Source organism: Perissodus microlepis, chromosome 7 (assembly GCF_051167445.1).
Source record: "Perissodus microlepis isolate ML-2025 ecotype Zambia chromosome 7, ASM5116744v1, whole genome shotgun sequence".
In the NCBI taxonomy this organism is placed as follows: Eukaryota; Metazoa; Chordata; class Actinopteri; order Cichliformes; family Cichlidae; genus Perissodus; species Perissodus microlepis.
The window spans coordinates 7,815,754-7,824,819 of record NC_140467.1 but is presented as its reverse complement, the minus strand read 5'-3'; positions in this window follow the sequence as shown (position 1 = coordinate 7,824,819).

The following is a 9,066-nucleotide window of genomic DNA, read 5'->3' as shown; positions in this document are numbered from 1 at the left end:
ATAACAGCATTCCATGTCTACAGCCAGGAGTTAGAGCTTGCTTGTGAGATTCAGGGACACATGGTGCCAACAACAATTCAGTCAAAAACTTGCCTGCAAATTTCCAGTGATGGTAACCGATAACTGGAGGAGAAGATGTCCTTTAAGCTTATTTTCCGGGTGGGGACAAAGTGAGGTCAAGCTGTAAACTTTTGAGCCAAAGCTTGGCCTGTCTGTCGTCCCAATTCTGTTTATGCTTTTGCCGCTGTACTCAGGTTTCCAGGTTGAGAGAAATCCACCTGTATTAACACACTAAAACATTCACTTAGTATTTCTTTTCTGAAAACATTCACTTACTATTTCTTTTCTGAAAACATCCACTCACTTCATCTGACTAGATTTTACTCTCTCTCTCTCGGTGCATACTTCTCACAGTCTGGCCGTTGCCTTTTATGGGCATGCAGAGTTCCTATCACACACACAGCTGAAATCCGTGCTTGATCACACCCTATATTATGATAAAACCAACAGTAAATCAAATGTAACCGCTTATATTATTGGGCTGAACCAAGAGTCACTTTAAAAATCTTATAAATCCTGCTTCACACCATAAAACTGAAACAAATCACAGCTGTATTTCTCACACAATCTTACTCTGCCGACTGAAGTGCCGGTCTAAATCATGCACGATTTGTCTCTTCTATTTCAAACCTCAGCCAGACATCAAACATTCACCCTAGTCATTCAAAACCTTATTTGTAATATTATAATCAGCAAAATCAGCGTCTTATTTACAAGTCTTTAACAGTATTTGCAAATTATCATTATAAAACTCAAAAAACACGCTAAACCGGAAGCAAAAGTCCTCTGTGCGCTTCACAGCAGCCACCTCATTTGCATGTTCACACACCGTCTAAAAATAGCTCGCAGCGCTGCAGCGCGCTGTCGTCACACACAGTCTCACTTCACACACAGCTCTATTATTTTATATTACAAAGACGTCTTATATTTACAATCACTCTCAGGCCTGACAGCTTTAGCGCCTACACAATTTTGACAAATTTAAGTTAACGGGTCCAACCGAAGAAAGTCCAACTTTTTTGTAATCAATTAACCAGTATCAGACTCTAACTGTATCTGGCCTCATCTCTAAAGTCCCTAACTCAATTTAACAGTGTCCAAAAAAGCGCAGACACCGTTCCAAACGGTGAGTGGTGCAACCACTAGTTATTCTGGAGTGCCCCAAGCTCCACAGTGACCAACTGACTATCCCTCAAAGAGGACAAGGCCTAGGCGTCCCCGACCTTGGCAAGCATTACCTCTGAGCACTGCGCTTCCTAGCAGACTCCAACTGCCGTCCTATAACAATTTATAACACTTTGAAACAACAGTCAACCCCCCAAAACAAGAGTATGACTGAGGCAGGTGCAACCTAGTGGTCAATGGGGACTCCAACCCACAAAATGACCACTCAGGTCCACTCCCATGACCAATTGGGACTCCAACCCACAAAACGACCAATTCCCTACCAAACTACTTGGGACTCCAACCCAATTTCTTAGCAGACTCTAACTGCATTTATTTCTCAGCAGACTCTAACTGCATTTATTTCTTAGCAGACTCTAACTGCATTTATTTCTTAGCAGACTCTAACTGCATTTATTTCTTAGCAGACTCTAACTGCATTTATTTCTCAGCAGACTCTAACTGCATTTATTTCTTAGCAGACTCTAACTGCTTCAACTCATGAGATTTTTTCATCAACATCAAAACAGACATTTACCAGTAATTTCAGTGAGTAGACTTCAATTTTGTCATGTCCAATTTGGCACACTTTGGAAATAATTCAACAGGTAATGCCTTACCTTTGTATAAGCCGGCTTATGCCCGCTCACGTCAGACCACTGGCTTGTGCCTGTCCGTTCGACAACCTCGGACCGTCCAAACCTCCAAAATTCCACCCCAATACCACAGGACGAGCCCCCAAACTGTTACGGATTCAAATATTGGGGATGGATACAAGAGGAAAAACCACAATAACAACACTGGTCCGGCCGGGTTGAGTCAAACGATGATTTTAATGATCACACGCGTGGGAGATGGACACCGTACGCAGACAGCATCAGATCTCAAAATGGTGGAGCATTGATCAAACTCTTATAGCCTCTAGTGGCCCCCACCTAATCATAAAAGCCTAAACATTCACATTCTTTCTCTCCCACAGTGCCTAAGCTACAACCTTGGCTCCCTGTTTATCTGCTCCCGCTGAGATGGGGCAGAAAACTCCAGTATGTTCTGTTCTCTTCTAATCAGACAAATAAGGCGATGACTTTCTGCAAACAGTATTTCTCATAACTCAGCAGTATAATGCATCATAAAACAATATCATTCATTCACAATAAACCAGCAGGCTAATGTAATGCAACTCAGCTTAACAAATGCAATAGTTATCACCTTCTTCTAATTCAGGAGAATAATGCAAACTAAAACTACATAATAATTCACCATCTTTAATTAAGGGTCTAACATGGCATAAAATAATATTATAATCTGACAAAGGCGAACAGGTATGTTTGTGTGTTGTACTTGTTGTTTGCACTTCGGACAATTTGTAAATGTATTACTTGATTGTTAATAAGTTTATGAGTGATCTAGCAGGCTGATGCTAGCACCTCCTGTGCCTTTTCTGTGAATTAATTAGCATAACGGAAACGTGGTTATATCAAGTGAATGTTTATTTTGTTTTATGTCATGATTACAGCTCTTACGATGTGTCTATGGTAACTTGTGAATAAATGGGTTGGAATACCCCACCATGGTCCATCCGTAATGATCATTGAGTGCATCGTCTGAATAAAGTCCGGCTGGAATGCTACAGAAAGAAGGAAGATTCCACTGAGGATGAAGATGAGGATGAGGGTGATAATGACAAAGAGGGGGAACAAGAGGAGGAGGAAGAAGGAGACGAATCAGCTGAGAATGATCAGCTTGAAGAAAGTGGAGAGTCTTGTGACGCCAATTCGCCTGCTCCTGAGGCCGAAGTTTCTAAAGAGAAGAAGAGGGATTTCCTGTCTGAGCTGGGTCTAAAGGGGGGTGAGGATGACCAGAGTTCATGGAGCTCTGAGTCCCACTCAGAAAACCTGAATATTGACGAGCAGAAACGAGGATTAAATAGTCAGAATGAAGGAGAGAAAGAAGAGATTAAAAAGATTGCCAGCAGCAGTAATGACAATCTTGAAGGTGAACCTGCCGATCAGTACAATAAAGTACAGAAAGAGACCGAGAGGGCAAAATGGGTACCACCTAATGTTTTGAGGAAGCCTGAAGGCGATGTCAGCCGAAAGACAGATGTAATGGAAGAGCTTGGTCTGGGTGATGTTGATGATCTGGAAGATGCATCGGACTGGGATTCAGCCAGTACTGCCAGTATGGGAGCCCTGTCTGGTCACAGGGTTGCGTGCCCTGTAGTTGAGAAAATTCCAGAGTGCTCCAGTTCATCTGATAAGGACCAGGACAAAGATGATGTTGCCACAGCAACACTGACGCATCAGAAGAGCATCAGCCCAGACAAGAGACTGCCCAGCACACCCTCTCAAGCTGTTCCTCAGCCCCAACCTCGTACGCGGAAGACGGTCCCTCAGAAACTAGAGAGTGAAGAAGAATCTGATTGGGAAACTGAAAACATAACATCTTGCAAAACAGCTGAAAATGACAATCCACTACAAAATATGGCTGAGCCTCAAGTAACGGTTAAACCAAGGTCCGCTGACCCCTCACTGATGGAGAAAGACAGTGAAATCATCACAGAATTTGAAGAGCAGCAACAAAAGATTGGAGAAGGGAGAACAGAAATCGAGGTTGAGGTACAACAATCAAGTACTTCCCAGGTTACTAGTGGAATAGCATTGGAGGAAACTGGTATGGGGAAACCTGAGACCAGCTTAGGATGCATGTCAAATCAAGCTGAAGCACTTGACCAGGAGCAGCAGCCCGAGGCCACCATGAGTTTGGCAGCCAGTGGACCAAAGAACGATAAGGACCGTGAAGAGGTGGGAATGGCAGAAGATTTTGATGAACTCACTCAGTCCTCAGACACAGCCACAGATGATGCTGATTCACCCGCTACAGGCTACAGTCACGCCTCTCTCCTCATTAAGAAACTGGACTAGCACCTCCTGTGCCTTTTCTGTGAATTAATTAGCATAACGGAAACGTGGTTATATCAAGTGAATGTTTATTTTGTTTTATGTCATGATTACAGCTCTTACGATGTGTGTATGGTAACTTGTGAATAAATGGGTTGGAATACCCCACCATGGTCCATCCGTAATGATCATTGAGTGCATCGTCTGAATAAAGTCCGGCTGGAATGCTACAAAGACAACAGAAGTGCTCCAGGATGCTAGGGGCAGTGTTGAACTTTTGTTACCTAGTGGCTACACAAGCCAGCAAGTACCAACGACCGGATTTGGTGTGTGGTAATAACAGGTAAATGAACTTTTTATTTTATTTTATTTGACTATATATATGAATGCTTATGTATAAATACACAAACAATACACATATGCTTTCATGCTTTCAATTGTGTAATTTAAGTGATCTAGGTAGCTCTGTTTTGGAAGTTCAGAGCTACCTAGATCACTTATGCTAGAAATGTGTTTTGGAGTTTGTACGTGTTTTGTTTCTAGGGGCCACCGCATATATTTATATACAAACATATATAAATAAAACCATTTTTTTTACATTAGTAATTCCTTTTGTGCATAATTTTATATTATTGTTAATAATAAATTAATTAAAGCAACAAAACAACCTGAAGAGCCGGTTTGGAGCCGAAAGAGCCGGAAATCCCATCACTAAAATATATAAAATATAACTATTTATAGAGAGATAGGAATAAAAAGGACACCGTTTAAAGTGGAAGCGCCTCAGGGAGAAGGAGGAGAAAAATAAGAACATTGTTTCTGCCCTGGAGAGCCTGCTGCCTCATCAGAAAACTACTGATTGCTAGTGTGCAATGTTTCCAAATTTAACACAGCTGTGCTGTTTTCAAAAAATAATTTGGACGCGCGACTGAAGCGTTTTTGCGACGCAAATCTGCTTCTGGATTTTCGTGGGACCTCCAGTCACGCGTCATTGAAAATGTGACGTCATTCCGGGGTAAAACCGCAAAGGATTCTGGGTACGAGTGGCAAACGCTACTAGCGCACGTAGATGAAAACAGTCACACAGCGATAAAAAGAAACACAAAGAATGGCAAGAAGCTGTTGTATTATTAACTGCAATAGCCGGTCGCATGACAGCCACGGGAAGCCGACGGGTAAAGAGATCGGTTTTTATCGAATTACGTCGTAGAAGAGAAATTTTTCAAGCCATGTTTTCGAAGTAACAAAGAGCTGACGGATGGCCTGGACTGCAGACCAAATATAACGTTTCAGAACACTCCGGCTCACATGTTAATCTTACATCAGTGCTGCAACTTGCAGTATTTTATTTTATTAACTGATTCCCACTACAAACTGGGTTTGCCTCTTATTTGTATCTAATTTCATTTTATTTAATAACAGTACAGTACTATTTTTGGTAACCATTGTCCTTGATGTAAATATGTAAAAACTGTGTATGTTTCAGTTCTGTCTTGTGTACCGTTTGTTCGTACATGTCTCTTTCTTGCTGCCGTTACATCCAAATTTCCCCTTGTGGGACAATTCAAGGATTATTCTATTCTATGTCATTTGTTCAAAGGCTCTCCCAGTCAGAGGTTTTCTCCATGCCTGTCTTACTGCACATGATGTTATTAGCACAACCACTTTAAAGGTGATAATTTAGGACTTCATCAATAATACAGACAGCAATGTAGTTAAACATCTTACACTTCATTTTATTGGAAATTAACTTAACCTACATACACATTGTATTTATCACTGCTACTCATTACTATATTGATTTTTTAAAATATAAATAATTAAGTTTGTTCAAATGTAATTAATACTTTCATTTTTCTAAAAAATATCTAAAAACACAATTGTATGGAAGTAATAAAACATTAAAATGTTCAGAAAAATATGTATTTTACAAAATTGTGCTAGATAACATTCTGCAGTATTGCACAAACTTTTACCAATGACAAATATAAACTATTTTGACCACTTTTTCCCATTTGACTGCATAAAAATGAACATTTACAACACATCTGCTATATCCTGAACATTTAACACATCTACACAGGCATTTGAAGAAGGAGCTTGAACTTGCATGGAAGTCACATGAACTGTTAATTTAGACTTCATCATTATGCAATGCATACCCTGCATCTAAGCCCAAACCAGTAACCAGGCAGAATTACAGAACAGTGTCCCTGGTAAATGAAGAGGAATCAAATGGGGCTTGTGTTTGTGTGTGTGTATTTGTGTTTTAATACATGGTGGTGAAGCATCTTTTTTAAGACCCAAAGGGTTACTTTGGATATTTAGAAGTCTGCTTTAACTCCAAATGATCAAAATTTAGATATCTATAAATTTCTAAGAGATCATTGTCATGTTTTTGCGTGACACATGGCCCAAAAAAAAGAAAGTGGACACAAATGGCCAACATTAGAGCCCAGAGGGTTAAAGAACATGTTGTCTTGTTCTCTTCCAAGATCTTCCAGACATTTTTGAAAAGGTGTCATTTGTATGCTGTGATGGATTTGACAAAACGCTAAAAAACAGACATTCCTTAACCGTTGATTTATATTTCAGTAGAACAGTAATGTCTCTTCAATTCTTTACCTACTGTCACTGCAGCGAAATTAGACAATTTGGTTTGAAAGGGTACAAGTGGTTATTGGCATCCATCTTGGAAGAGAACAGTGCAATCTTCAGAGGCAAAACAAAATTTAACATAAAGGAGAGCACAGTATAGTTATCACATATATGCATGGTTGTTGGACCATGGTTGGAAAACAATTTCTTAAAAGATAACTGGTTCATGTCCAAAACTATAGTAGGCCTCAAGTAGATCATTTGCACAGTTCCACAGAAAACAGCTGGAAAATTCACTCCAGGAGGCCCAGTAAGCTGCAGAAATAACAAGGCCTGCTGTGGCAAGACCTATGTACTTTAAGTAGGTATTTGGCACCACGTGGCTACGAACCACTAGTCAGAACCACCTCGGGAGGTGGTTCCGAGACAGGAGAATCAAGCTCTTCGGGTTGAGGACCAAGATTCTCCTGTGTTGGGACCACATCAGGAGATGGTTCTGAGACAGGAGAAACAAGCTCCTCAGGTTCAGGAGCAAGATTCTCCAGCTGCAGAGGTTCACCAGTGATATTGTGAACAGCAGCTAATATTTCTTCTTCCTCCTCCCTTCTCAGCTCATCCTTAAGATTATTAATGATCTCTCTTTTCATTTTTAGATGTTCATAAAGTTCATCTATGAGATCTTCGTTATGAACAATTTTGAAATTGTTTTTTGACTTTTTCTTCCAGCCTAAATATTTTCAGTGTCAGACTTTCTGCCGTCTTTTCTTGATACTCAAGATTTTGTAAACTTTTCTTGAGATTTGTGTTCGCTGTTTTTAATTTGTTTATCTCAGCAGCAATGCTGCTGTTCTCCTTAAGGAGATATTCTTCTTTTTCTTGAAAGTCACGGTGCATCCTCTGAATTGTGCTAACCTGCGCCTGCATTTTAGCCTCCAGAGATTCGATCTGTGACTGCTTTTCATCCAGTGCATATCTCACCCAACGCTGAAGAGTACAAATTTCTGTCACAGTCTGGCGAGGGCAGACTGTAAGTATTATGAAGAGGACCCAAAATGCAGACACCATGAAACAAAATTTAAATGTTAACAGAAAGCGAGCTGTTTATTAAGGCTGGCGAAAGCATTACAAACAAAAGGCAGAGGAGAAGCTAAACAATAACCTAAACTGGGAGAGCTAAGATAACATACAAACCCAAAACATGAACCCTAACATGGAAACAAAAATAACTAGCGCACAGAACCTGGAAACATGACACAAAGAACAACAGACAACCTGACAATGACACACTGAAAACAGAGGACTTAAATACACAGGAGGTGATTAGGGGAAGTGGGAACACATGGAGGAACAGCTGACTGACATGAGCCTAATAACAGGACCAGGGAAGTGAAACTAAATACAATGAACAAAGAACACACGACTCCTTCAAAATAAAACAGGAAACATGAGACAGACATGATAATACAAACTTGATAACATAAGACACGCAGCATGAAACACAAAGGGTGAGGGAAACTTAAATACAGGGGAAGAAAACACAAGGAGTCTAATAACCAAATGAACTTCACTAATCTAATGAACTTAAACATAAACAACATCCAAATAAGCTAAAACTTAAAACGCTGGGTCAACAGACCCAGGAACATGACAATTTCTCTTTTCAGCTCAAATGAGTTCTGTCTTGCGAAATATTTCCCTATATTGTTTTGCTATAATCTCTTTTTTCAGTTTTCAATTTTCTTTCTTTCTTTCTTTTAAGGGCATAATTCTCAGTCAACAGATGTTCTATTTTGTTTTTCTAATATCTCATCCTTTTTTGATGTTTTATAATTAGCTCCTGCGTCGGAACCATATCAGGGGTTGGTTCTGACATAGGAGAATCCAGTTCCTCAGTTTGAGGAACTGGATTCTCCAGCTGTAGAAGTTCACCAGAGATCTGAAAATTGTCTACATCTATTTTTTTTTTTTTAATATCGCATCCTCTTTTTGTTTTATGATTAGCTCCTGCTTCGGAACCACATTAGTGGGTGGTTCCGACACAGGAGAATCAAGTTCCTGAGGTTGAGGAGCAAGATTCTCCAGCTGCAGAGGTTCACCAGTGATCTTGTGAACAGCAGCTAATATTTTTCTTCCTCCTCCCTTCTCATCTGATCCTTGAGATTTTCAATGATCTCTCTTTTCATTTTTAGATGTTCCGTAAGTTCATCTATGAGATCTTGTTTATGAACAATTTTGAAATTTCGTTTTTTGACTTTTTCTTCCAGCCTAAATATTTTTTTTGATAATTTCATTTCAAATTTTCAAAATATAACACAGAAACACCCCCCCCCCCCCCCCCCAAAAA